General features: G+C 28.1%; 1 protein-coding gene across 1 annotated transcript in view; it reads left to right on the top strand.

The window, feature by feature from the left end:
* KCNQ (KCNQ potassium channel) overlaps window positions 1-14,475 on the top strand; it is a 334,382-nt gene that overhangs the window by 30,318 nt on the left and 289,589 nt on the right. The window lies entirely within an intron of this gene.

Here is a 14,475-nt window from a genome sequence, read left to right as displayed (position 1 = left end):
CTAAATCAAAACACACTCTTTGTTTCTTCATTAGCAATCTCTGCAAAACTGAGAAACCGGCAAACGATTTTCATTTCCGCTAAAATTCTGGAAGGTTGATGTCTTCATCGATGTCGCTATCTTAACCTTCGTTGTCATTATCTACGTCCCCATCTATTTCTGTTAGTAGTGAAGCCACTACATCATCATCTTTTACAGTTCCGTGCGTTTTTAAATCTTTGTCAACCTCTTGATAATCTTCAAACAATGCATTTGACAAAGATTGGTTTTGCAGACTATTGCCCCATTCCGATAAAGATTTTTCTTCGTATGCGACGTTAGTAACTTCGTCAGCCTGTGGTAAAGATCCTGGATATCGAAAGCCACTTTTTACGGTCAGCGGAGAAACCTCATTCTCCAGAATAGTTATTTGTGTTTCCTTTTTTTTATCTAAATCCTATATCATTTGTAAAATGACAAATGGTGTTTTTTGTAGTGGACTCTTACCAACTTGATCATGCCTTGATTTGAAAGCCACTTTTTACGGTCAGCGGAGAAACCTCATTCTCCAGAATAGTTATTTGTGTTTCCTTTTTTTTATCTAAATCCTATATCATTTGTAAAATGACAAATGGTGTTTTTTGTAGTGGACTCTTACCAACTTGATCATGCCTTGATTTGCCAAAATCAGGGCATGATCAAGGGTGTAAGACTGCTGTTGTTTTCGCTGGTAGGAACACTAACTTTATACATAAAAAATTTTCAACGTGTAGATGAGCTGGACAGTTGTCAATGAGCAGCAGTATTTTGTCATTTTTAATCTTTAATTCGCGGTCCTATTTTCGTAACCAAGACGTAAAGATATCACTTGTCATCCAAGCTTTCTTGTTACTTTCGTACATAACAGAAAGCGATTTCAAATTTTTAAAACATCGAGGTTTAGCATTTTTCCCTATAAACAGAATTTTTTTTGTCAGTTCCAATCACATTTGTAGCAATTAATACTGTTAGTTTTTCTTTTGATAATTTTCTCCCCGAACACGTTTCGCTTTTAAACCGTAGGGCTCTTTCTAGCGTCAGTTTAAAAAAAAGACCGGATTCATCAGCATTATAAATTTTTTCGTCCGAATAGCCCTCTTTTAATTTTGGCAAATGGTTTCTAGCCATTTTTCTGACGCACCGATTGGAGCTGCTGCGGCCTCGGTGCTTTTTCTTCCCGATACAATATCGTGGGGCTGAAGGAACCGTTGTATATACCGTTTATGATATAGCAAATTTTTCAGAAAAATCGTTCGCCTTGGTTTGCAATATAGGGCCGCTGATAGGAATAACATTAGCTCTCTGGTATTTAAACCATTTTAACAGCGCTTGGTCTAAATCATTATGTTGACTAGACCGTAATTTTTTTTTGATTTTATAGAATTTGTTTCAAAACTTTTTCACGGTTCTTCCATATCACCGATATTGTTGAATGACCTACGCCTAATTCTTTGGCAATTCCTTATTAGTTTCATCATTCATCCGCCAGATAATGTGCGCCTTTTCCTCTATCGTGAATGTTTTTCGCGAAGTCATAATTAAATCACTATTGTATGAATTACACAGCATACGTAAAATAAAATACTGTACTCCATTTTCAAAACTCGCTGTTCTGGTTCTTCTGCTCCTTTGTAAGGATTTATATAGCATTGTAACTCAATATATACCGTTGTCTTTGTATCGTATAATGAGTTTTCAAAATGGAATATATCTGAAACGTGTGATTTAATTATGATGAAGCTAAGAAACGTAGATAATTGTATTCAGTATAAAAAATTATGATGATCTTAACAGAAAATACATATATTTTAATAATAATTCATTAATTAATTTATTTGCTTAACATTTTGTTTTAGATAAAACACGAGAATTCATGTTTTTTTTAAAAGGATAACTGGGGAGAAAAATGTACTAATTAGAAATATATTTTATTTATAACCTGTGGAATTCGAAAATTGTAAAAGATCACGGACCTTCTTAAGTTATAAGTTCCTATTATACTATTGCTATTTATATTTTCCATTAGGGGAAACAATATAAATGTTTTAAAAATTTTACGACCAATGATATATAAAACGAAGGGATGCAGTAATATATATGTATGTATGTATTTATATTTAACTAGTTATATATATATATATATATATATATATATATATATATATATCTAGTTAAAAGAAATAAATTCCAACAGTATTTCGTCTAAAATCATTAAAAATTAATTAACCCAAAATACTGTGCCTGCTATGATGGCTAGGTAAACAAGATACCTATACAGCTTTGTTTACTCCCATAATCTTAATTTAGTAAGTGTTTTAATTTAGAAAGCATAATTTAATTTTATAGAAATGTATAAACTTCAATTACATTAAACTTCAATTTATTAAATTTTAATAAAAACTTAAAAATCGCGTTGTTCCAAATATTCCATTACGTTTCTAAAAAAAATTAAATGCTTAAAATTTTAAAAAGTATACGAAAACATTGTATTATAATTTTTTTTATTGTATTTCTCAGGTAATCATCCTATAATGTACTATTTACAATTAATAAATAAAATATCAAGTTTATTATTTACTTCTCAACGAAGAGGTGCTGTGAATATAAGATTACAATTACGGTGCTGCTGATTTTTACTACATTCAACAGGTTCATACTTGTAATACAGGGAGCAATATTTTTTAATTGTATGGAAATATTTTCAAAATTCTCATCGGATGGCAGTCAGTATTATCAAACTAACCCATGTGTTACCAAGTATTTTAAGAGAGTTGTTTTACGAATCGTCCTAATTATTCTTAACTTTAATAGCTAAAAAACCTTGTTTTTAAGAATTCTCCTTATTACTAATTATTAATAAAATAATATTTTTCTTCCTGGTATAAAATCTAAAACTCGGTAACGTGATTTGATCTAAAGAAAAATCTATATATCTTCTTACTTTACTGGTATTGTCTAGATAATTTGGATTAAATGATTAAAATATTTCTCAGTTCTTGTGGAAAACAAAGAAAATAAAGTGAATTATGTCTCGCTTCATTTAATATGGTAATCACGAAAAGTAATGAAGCGTTCCTTGCAAACTGTAGAGCAGTACTGATGTTTCTCAAGACGTAATTTTGAAAGTGTTGTAAAATATCAAGCAACTATTGTTTGTACTGTAGGATGGAGTTCCGAAAAAAAAATGAATTCGCTTTTAATTCATTCAGTTACTGTAGCAAGGACGTCTACTTTTCATAATATTTTTCTTTTCTTTTAGAGTTATTTCAACCATGACATAGCTAGGTAAAGAAAGGCTTTCCTTTATGAGATTTTACAAAGCGTTTGACAGTATTCCTTTTTTTAGAAGCACATAGATGAACTGTAAAATAATAGTAGCCGTTAGGAAAATAGAATAGCACCACTTTTAACCATTTTTGCTGCTCTTTGTTGTTTGTATAATATAATATTAGAATTTGAATTCTTACTGTTCCTTCCAATGAGATTTTTGATGCTCTATAAAATTATGTCCAAATAAGAACAGTAAATAGATTTCTCCTCCGTGAATTTATTGAAAATATAATTTTAGGGAACTAAAAAGTTGCGGTTATTCTTGATTCCTAGGGTCATAACTAATTCGAAATTGCAGATATTGATGGATTCAGGATCGTCAGAATTTAATTTTTCTTAAAGACCATGATAAAACGTAATAATAACACTAAATTTTGTATAAATTATAAAGATTGAATTTTAAGTTATATGGAAATTATTCATCCAAAAGACTTTTTACAAATAATTATTCAATTTAATCTTCATTGGAGGATCTCCGAAAGATCCTTTGAAGAAAGAATTTGGAATTAATATGAACGTGTATCGTTTGTGATATATATAATAAATTTAAATAATTTTTCTTCAGCAAAACATTCTTGAAACATATGTTTTTTTTTACAAAGATTAGAGGGGTTTTCACCCGTTATTTGCCTGAATTAAGAGAAGGTTACAAGTTTGTAGAAAACGTTTAGTTTAGCTAAATAGCGCAAAGATGCATCTCCTTAAATATAAATGTAAATTACAAAATCGAGTCATAGTTTTTTTTGGCATGCTAGCTATAAAAAGGAAGTTTATAATTCAACCAATGTTTTTTTTTGACATCGATTTTTCGCTAATAATGTTTTAAAACATCATAATATCTTATAAAAAAAATATAACTTTTTTTTTATAAGATATTATATATAATATAAGATTTTATATATATATATATATAAGATTTCCAGCGTTTGCTTGCGATTATTAGCAGTTTTGTTCTCGCCTTTAGTGCGGCTATTTTTCATACGGACAGCGTTTTTTGTGCACTTATCCATACTTCAAGTGAAACTAAATTAAATAAAATAAAACAGTTCAAAAATAACTAAATGCGATTTAATAAAAATGGTAAATTGTAAAGAAAATTACGTTAAAGTAAAAAGAAATATTAATATTGGGTTTTTATAGAACAGTTTTTATGAAATCGGAGGATCGTTTTTTTTAATTTCTTTCATTTATCTTAATTTTTTGTTTTTGTTTACTTCTTAATACAAGAAAAACATTTTTTACTATTCAATTATATTTTTAATTTTTTATATGCACTTCTTTTATTTGGTTTTCTTTGCAGCACAATACTGTTCAACCTCCCAAGATAATTTTATCTTAAAATTAGGTTAACCTCAATAAAGGTGGCATATGAAAGTAAACGGACTAATATGCCATTTATTAACCATAAATTAATTTATTTTTATTTCTAATTAACTTAACAATAAATTCGACCCAAGCAGTTTACTTGTAGTTTACTCTTTAGCATAAAATATATCTGAATTTTATCCTCCTAAGTATGAAAGTAACATTTTGTATTGAAATCTATACTGCGTTGTTTCATGCTTCTAATTTTTAAACATAAAATTTACTTATTAAAATATTTCTTAGAAATTGCGTTTTAGTATTATTATTCTTATTTTTAAGCTGTAAATTAGTCTAAATATTGTTGAAAATTTGCTGGATGGTTTTTTAATTTTATTTTTTGCTGTCTGAGGGACATTAAAGGCATTTCAAAATTCAAGTTAGTATTGATTAGAAATTTATAAATGATTTTAACTTTTAATAAATAATTTTTAATGTGAAGCAATTTAAATTTTCATCTGGTTTTTAAAAAGTGTATTTTATAGTGAATTAATTTCAACTCAAGTAGCTTTATGTACATGGAAATAATATCAATAACAACAGACCTAAATTTTCAACTCATTTGACATGGTTTTTTATGTACAGGTTACACTAGCCATACATTAACTTGTTAAAGGTGTGCAGGAAACAAAGGAAGGTAGTATATATTATATTTCAGAGATAGTGATAATATCGCTGAGTTGGTTAAAGACAGCTCTGCATACAGAGTTAATTAAAACTTTCTTTGTTTCATCAATTCCATTAAGTCTTCTTTGTTTACATTTTAATACTTCGCGCTTTAAAATAACGAATTAAAATCTCTCTTTTTGAATGATAGGATTGTGGCTGCCTCATCATATTTAGTGCTGCTTTTATTATATCTGCTCATGCATGCGCGTGTGTGTGTTGCGAACTGCATGAACGCCCTCATTATATTTACATAAAATAAAATTTCATTAGAATGTATTATCAACAAGGATTATTACAGACGAGTATTGATTTCACTCTTAACTCATAACTGTTACTAAAAGACTTCCTGGTAGTACTTCAATCCATTTTCGGAAGACCCTATTGATTAAATACTCATAAATAAATCATTATTTCTTAATATTTGTTTTTATTAATTTTACTAAATCCGAATAAATCAAATCATATTCGAGGAAGGGTGACTATGGCGAAGTCCATCTGGACGAGGTCGTCACCCCGCACTCTAACCGGGTTCGATATCTTGGGCTGCATCTTGATCGTCGTTTAACGTGAAATTGTTTCGTGAAAGAGAAAAGAAAGCAACTTAATACCAACTGTAAGAGGCCTTTATTGGTTGTTAGGTAGGAACTCGCATCTGTCTTTGTCCAGTAAACTTTTAATACACAAAGTGATTCTAAAACCGGTTTGGACATTGACATACAGCTATGGGGAACAATGTGCAAAGGTAACGTTGAGATTACGCACATTTTTCAGAACAAGCTGGCGGGATCCATTGCACAGGCACCGTGGTTCGCTCGGAATGAAGAAATTCACGATTATCTCGGATTGCCTTGTGTTCGTGATAAGATCAAACGGTCCGCTTTAAGTTACAGACAGTGATTAGATTAGACAGTCATGTAAAATTTCTAACAGTTAATCTTCTAGATAACAGTGAAGATGCCGACTGAAACGCCAACACGTGCTGGACTCGGGATATCCGAGTGACACTTGAACTAGTTCAATATCAGGCATGTGATAAACGTCTTTACTAAATCTTAGTGAAGATGCTAGATCCTAGATGCTTCTATGTTGTGGATTCTTTTTTAGTTTGTGTTTTTTTAATAGGCTCTTTTAATCTCTTGAATCAAATTAATACAAGTGTGCGTGCTTATTATATTGACTTTTTTGAATATATAGTTTTTATTTACATATATATTTATTTACGTATGTACGCTTTATAATAGGATGTTCCCTGCGAATCCCTCTTCACCTAATTTTTTATAATGAAATTTACTTGTAAACTGAACCGACTGAAAGTACACAATTTGTGAGAGAAAAAAATTTGCTAATGGAATTTTCCATTGTGCTTCGATACATAGAAGTTTACGAAGAACGAAGAAAAGTTTTAATTAAGACAAATAAACAACTATAAATATTAAAAATTAGCATTACACTTTGATTAAAAACGTAGCTGTGCAATAGTTAGTGAAATTTCAAATACCACTTAGCTTTTATCGATCGAAAAATATTTCAACTATCTTCGTTGGCAAGAATTATGAGAGTCTGATAATAGGATATTCTTTGTATACTATTCGAAAATTGTATTACATTTTATTTGGAATAGATTAGAATCAATTACGATTAAATATTTTTGGTAAAAGTATAAAGAATGATAACTGCATATCACAAGCAATTAACTATTTATTTAAGTTTGAACTTATATATTTTTTTTAATTTACTGGTTGACTTTATACATAAAAGCAATTTCGGCTTATAGACCTAATAAAGATAGATTGTCTTTCGTGTTTCATTTGCACACGGTTGAAGTTGCCTTAGATGGATTTTTTTTAATAATAAGACAATAGTATGATAGTAAAACTTTTCTGCGTTTAAATATAACAAATTTTGGACAAAAAATGCACCATAAGATTACAATTAAAATTATACTTAAAGTAGAAATAAAAATTTTTATGTAGACACCACATAACTTCCTTGTACGCCTATTAAATTACGTATACACATTTTTTGCTGCATTTCATTTGAAAGTGAGGTACGATCCTCCAAATTTTTAATAAAGTGGACATTTACACAATTGCTGAAATATTAGTTTTTAGTAACATCAAATATTTATATAATTATTAATTCAACAATTTTACATGAATTATTAGGCTAGGGTAAAAGCCCTTTATTACTCGATCAGTATTATTCGTATCTTCGTGAGTTGCTGATTTGCAAAAGTTTCAGATTTCTGTTATGTCGTATAAATAAAGGTTAGTAATAATTAAACTATTCCGTTTAGTGACCTCCTGTATACTGGTTACAAATGTTAATTTCTACCTTACGGTGTAAAATATTCAGTTTTTAGTATTGGATTATTTTGTGAATAATCAAACAAGAAAAAGAAACAATCATATAGGAAAACGAAAGATAACATGAATAAATATATCTCAAAAACCGACCAGAAGATGGATATGAAGGGGAAGAAAATGTTTCGTATAAGGGAAGAATACAAAAATTAAGAGAAGATGATAAATATAAACAGGAAGAAAATGTTAAGGGCAAGGAAAGAATAAAAAGATTAACAGAGATGATGTATATAAAGAGAGAGAAAATTTGAAAACTAGAGAACGACTATGCAAATTAAGATCAGAAAAATTATATCAAACCAAAGAGCGATTAAATGATTGGCAACAAAAAACAAATAAACGAAACGGATGATTAGAGAGAATATTGTCGGACAATATCAGAGGAATAATGAACTAAACGATAAGAATTTTTTGCAGTTTATTTAAGATCGGGGATGTATGCCTCAGTGTATATGTTGTTCATGTGAGTGTCTATTTTTCAGTTACTCGGTAGTTAACTGTAATATAAATAAAATTAAACAGAAATTCCAGAATAATTAAATATAATTAAATGAGAAAATCCAAAAATAATACGATTCTAAATTATAATTTTCAATTAATATTAAATAATCAGATGTTTCACCAAATCTATTACATATACACATCTGTAATAACGCCTATAAAATTGCATATACACATTTTTAAAGTACATAAAAGTTTATTTCACCAATAACTTCCGATTCTTTATCATTTTTTAAAAGCTTTTATTTAAGTCGCTGTAGGAATAATCAAATCTTGAAACAGCTATATCTTTTGATCTATCGTATTAAAATCAATGAAATTTGGTACACGTATGACAATACGTAACTTCGATGACAATACAGCACTACGGTGTCGGGATTTGATATAACCCGCTCCCACGCGCTACCCCTACGCTAAATTCATGCATTTAGTTGAAAATGTTCATTTCCCATGAACTATCGTATGAGAATACGATAGTTCATATATGTTAATATATTATAAAATATAATATATTAACAAATATAAAAATGCCCTGAAAAGTAAAAAATAAATTATGTAAATATGATGTATTTTTATTTAATGAATTCATAATTTGATTACAATTATAATAATGATAATAATTAATAATTTTTCAGATTACTGTCAAAATGTAATAATTTTGTGCAAGATTTCTAAATTTAATTTTTATTTTTAATCTTAGTAATCCTTAAAGGTCATCTCGATGCAAATTTGAACCATCAAAAAATTGAAACTTCAGTTTTTTTATTACAGATAAATAAAGTATATGCATATACTAAACAACCTCATTAAACAAAAAAATTATTTTAAAATACAGCAAATCTCTATAAATACTTATTCGAAAAGATTGTTATAAAAACTGCGCCACGCTTTTATTTAACTAAATATTTTCATTACTTTTAATTTAAAAATTTAATAATTATTACATTTATTTATTGGTTATTTATTAGATATTTATATAATTTATTTTTTACTTTTCAGTGCATTTTTATATTTGTTATTATACTTTTTTTGTTTAAAATTCTCAATTTGATTTAATTCTTATTTTTTACTTTTTAGAGGGTTTTTCTAATCTGTTTCCTTTTTTTATTAATGTTAATATTAATATTAGTCAAATAAAAGCTTTTTTAAAAAATAATTTTTTATATGTAATCAAATATATATATATATATATATATATATATATATATATATATATATATATATTTTATTTTTATTGAATTAATAGTATTGTAAAATCTTTTTTTACAATCGCAGGTTAATAATAAATATAAAATCATTATAATCAATAATCATTATTCAATTATTCAATAATCATTAAATCAATATATTTAAGTTAAAAAAGTTAAAAATAATTAATTAAAAAAAAAACGAGATGAAATCTGATTCGAACCGAAGTGTCTTCCTCTTAAGAGCCAAATATTTCATTAATTAAATTTTCATTTGGCTATAACTCTGAAACCAATGAAAATAAGTACCACTTGTGATATATTGTTGAAAAGCTCTCAATGAGGGCTTACTACACTTAAGGAAAAGTCCAAAATCTGAATTTTTGAGGATTTTGGGCTTTTTTGGACACTTTTTGGTTCAATGATTGCAATCAAAAGAGGAAGTACATAACTAGATGTTACTAAATCCTAAGTTTCAACATCCTACGGCTAATCTTATTGAGTTAAGCGAGATTCGTACATACGTACGTCCAGACGTCACGCCGAAACTATTCAAAACCGATATTTCCGTTGAAATATAAAAACCGAAATTTTTCGCGATAAATTTACTTCGTACAAGGAAGTAAATATGATAGACCAAAATAAGTTAAATAAGAATCCTTAAACAAGGCAAAAGAAAATATTAAAGTTATAATTTTTTTTTAACTTTCGTTCTACTCTAATTTACATAAACTCCTGCGATTTTGATGGTCTTGAAAAGGCAAAGGATAGAAAAATGAAACTAAGGTAATGAACCTCAGTCCCTACTGATTATGAGTAAACTTCTGAAGATTTAGTCGAAACACATAATCATTTTTTGTAACATTTTATGTTATATGTTATTACGTTATCTCAGTTAAAAAATAAGGTAGTTTACTAAGAAAGAGGTATAGTTTAGGATTAAACTAAGAGATATTGTGATTGTCTGTTATGTACTTAGAGTATAAATTAATCTTCTAAGGTATAAATTCCTTCTAGTTCCAACGCAAATTCTCATTAGAAGAACATATAAGATTCGAATATACAGCAATCCCTTGGGAAATCAGAAACAAATCTTACACAGATATTTATCATTCTATTTTCATCAATGCTGTGTCCGACTGATATGCTTGTGCGTTCTGTATGTGAGTTTATTTGCCGGTATGCTTGTTTGAATACCTAAAATAATCGGTTATAAATTAAATTTGAAAGATTTCAATTGTCAATACTTAATTTTATATTTATAGCATTCTTTTACTATAAATAACTTAAAATTACTGTAGCTCTATTAAAAGGCTACATTAAAAATGATTCCTATTTATTGTTAAGTTCCTATTAAAAATTCCAATTCTGTGATTTTTTTGTACTTATTGTTATTTTGTACATAGTATTTTCAGAAAAGTTCGAATTTATATAAATAATCAAACCATGGGCAATAACAAAAATAATTAATGTATAAAATTAGTTTCTACTTAGTTATAAGAAAAGACTATTTTACCGGGGAAGTGAGTAGAAGGGAATAGTTTTATTTATAAAATAAAGTTGTGCGTGGAAAATAGTATAGAATTTGATAATATTATTGGTAAATATTGTATGCTCTATTTTATCACTGTAGCAAATTATACAACAGTTAAAACAAATTTTTCAAACTGGCGGTAAGATTCATAAAGTAGTTTTGAATACGGTGATGAGAAACGTTTTACATTGAATGTCCCAGCATAATATTTTTTAATATGCCTTGTTTGTACTTCCTTGTACGAAGTAGAGAAAGTATTGTGATCGCGAAAAATTAACGTTTTCAAATTTTAACGGAAATATCCATTTTGACTATCCCTGAATTCATTTTGACTAGTTTCGGCGTGACGTTTTACACAGAGGTATCTCTCGCATAACTACAAAACGATTAGTCGTAGGATGTTGAAATTTTGGATTTAGGACGTTGTAACATCTAGTTGTGCTCCTCAACTTTTCATCGCAATCGACTGAGCCAGAAATGTCCATAAAAGCTTAAAACCCCCAAAAATTTGGATTTTGAACTTTTTCTTAACTGCAGTAAAAAGCCCTCATTGAGAGATTTTCAACGATATATAAGTGGTACTTATTTTCATTAGTTCCAGAGTTATAGCCAAATGAAAATTTAATTTATGAAATATATGGATCTTACAAGGGAAGGCACATCGGTTCGATTCAGACTTCATCTTTTTGTTTAACTTTTCTTTTTTTTTAAATTTAAATATATTGATTTATTAATAATTATTAACCCCTGATTGTAAAAGAAATACAATAAATAATTATTCCGTGATAAAAATATTTAAAAAAATATGAAAAAAATTAGAAGTTATTAGTGAGGAAAAATTTTATGTACTTTTAAAATGTTTATATGTAATTTAATGGGCATTATTACATATGTGTATATGTAATAGATTTGGTGAAACATCTGATTATTTAATATTAATTTACAATTATAATTTAGAATATTGCTAATTTTAGATTTTCTAGTTTTATTTCTATTTAATTTTATCTACATTAAAGTTAACTACACAGTAACTGAAAAATAGACCTTCACAAGAAAAACATATATACACTGAGGCATACATGCCCGATCTTTAAGAAACTGCTAAAAAACGTTTTATCTTTTAGTTCATTACTTCCCTGATATTGTTGGACAATATTATCCCTAAATCGGAGTTGATTATCATTTCGTTTTTTTTTGTTTTTTCTTGCCAATCATTTAATCGCTCTTTGGTTTGATGTAATTCTTCTGATCTCAATTTGTGTACACGTTCTCTAGTTTCAGCAATTGTGTAACTGTTCACATTATTAAAGAATTGGAGGATCGTATCGCACATTCAAATGAAATAAGTTTTAATGAATTGCAGCATAAAATATATAATTTTAGTGGTCCTCCTCCCCTTTTGATTGCAATCGACTAAACCAAAAGTGTCCAAAAAAGCCCAAAATTCAAAATAAAAATTGGATTTTTGCTTTTTCTTAACTGCAGTAATAAGCCCTCATTGAGATCTTTTCAACGATATATCATAAGTGGTACTTGTTTTCACTGGTTTCCAGAGTTATAACCTAATGAAATATTTAGATCTTATAAGGGGAAGGCACATTGGTTTGAATCAGGTTTCATCTCCTTTTTTTTAACTTTTTTTTAATTTAAATATATTGATTGTTAATAATCATTAACTCCGATTGTAAAAAAAATATCAGAAGTTATTAGTGAAATAAAATTTTAAGTTCTTTTAAAAAAGTGTATATTAATTTAATAGGTGTACAAGGAAGTCGTGTGGTGTCCACGTCAGATTTTTTCAAAATAATTCATTTAAAGTACTTTAAGAAGGGGTAGGCCTAGTGATAATATTTATCCATCTATGGAGTGTGATTTCGAGCTATTTATGGAATGTCAGCTGTTGAATGATATTACATATTTCCATCCAGTAGAAGGGAGAAAGAATCCATATCTACTAAACCACAGTCAGATTACGATTTGTTTTATAAATTTATAAAATAAATTCATTCATTTTAATTTGGAATTTAAGTAAATTAGAGCTGAGTTTCATAAACCCTTTATGTGGTTTATTCCCAATGATTTAATGATATTCATTGCAACAATATGAAGAAAATAAGGAACGGATGAAGGGCTACAATTTATAAAATCATCTTTTAAAAAATAAAAGATTTTTAACAGATATGTTCTTAGTACGCTTCTTCCGTCTTTCCAAGTAGTAACGAAACATCTCATCTCATATGAGCTTTTTTAGCTATTCAAATCTTCTGTGAGGCTCGAATCCTTCTTTGGGCTAATTATCCTCTCCTTTAACGTTCTACTTTTCTTAATATTTATCTCTTTTTCCCTGTAGAAATACGGTAGGAGTAGATCATCTATCAGTCCGCTGGCAACAGCGATGAGACAATAATCTGTTGAGCAGTTCCTTCCTTAGTGAGCAGCTTGATGAACTAATTCCTCGTTTTGGCGACTGTTTCGTAAACTGTTCTGGAAAAATGTTTTTGTTTAAGTGCCCAAATAATGATTACTGTAGAATAAAGCTGGTCATAATTTTTAATCTAACGCCTTCTCAATTTTAACTTACAATTGAATTTTTATAATTGTAACTGCAAGGGTTACAAACATTTGAGTTTGTCTGTTATTGTAACCAGTATTATTGTACGATGGTTTTTATCGTTTTTGATTTTTTTTCAATATTACATGAAACGTTTGTAACATGTAATTATTTTCTAAGCTAAGAAGGAAAATCAGCGGAACGAGTTTTTTTTAGTAAGTATTTATGATTGATGTTTCATACAGGAAAAAATACTGAAAATTTAGTGTAAAATAAACTATAATTTTTAAAAAGAGGGAAGACAGAATTGTCTCAGTAATGGTTTTGAATGTTATCCAAAATATCCTGAAATTAAATCCCACACTCAGTGGTCAGTGTAACAGATACAGACGTCATAAATAACGTGTCCGTACCTCGCCTGTAACTTTAATGGTTTTGTCAAGTTATATGCAAACCATCCATTTATAGAATTTGTGAAGTGTAACTTTCTCTTCAACTTATTATTATTACTCGGGACAGTAAACCGTTTGTAATCAGACTGCAGACTACATTTATATTCCTTATATGTTTTAATATATGTATGTATATACATTTACACATAGAGTATATATTATTTTTCACACATATACAAGTACATATATATATCCTGCGCTCAGAAGATGTTAACCTTTTGCCCGTACAATGAGAAAGTTGACTTAATTTTTTTTTTTTTACTGTTTATGAATGAAAATCAGATACAAAATTATTCCGAATCTTATTCATAGAAATTCCAGTAATGTATATTTAAAACAAATTAATTTACTACAAAAATAGAATATCAATATTTTAAAAATTGTAAATATTCAAACGTACACCAAAAAAGCTTCAGAAAATTTCGATTATTAATATTAACATCTACTGTACGGTTTGTCGATGTCTACTCTTTAATATTTTGTATCTACCTATAAATAGTTAAAAATG

This window comes from Lycorma delicatula, chromosome 2, assembly GCF_047948215.1.
Source record: "Lycorma delicatula isolate Av1 chromosome 2, ASM4794821v1, whole genome shotgun sequence".
Classification (NCBI taxonomy): domain Eukaryota; kingdom Metazoa; phylum Arthropoda; class Insecta; order Hemiptera; family Fulgoridae; genus Lycorma; species Lycorma delicatula.
The sequence above is the reverse complement of the archived record's forward strand: the minus strand, read 5'-3'. Positions and strand labels throughout refer to the sequence as shown.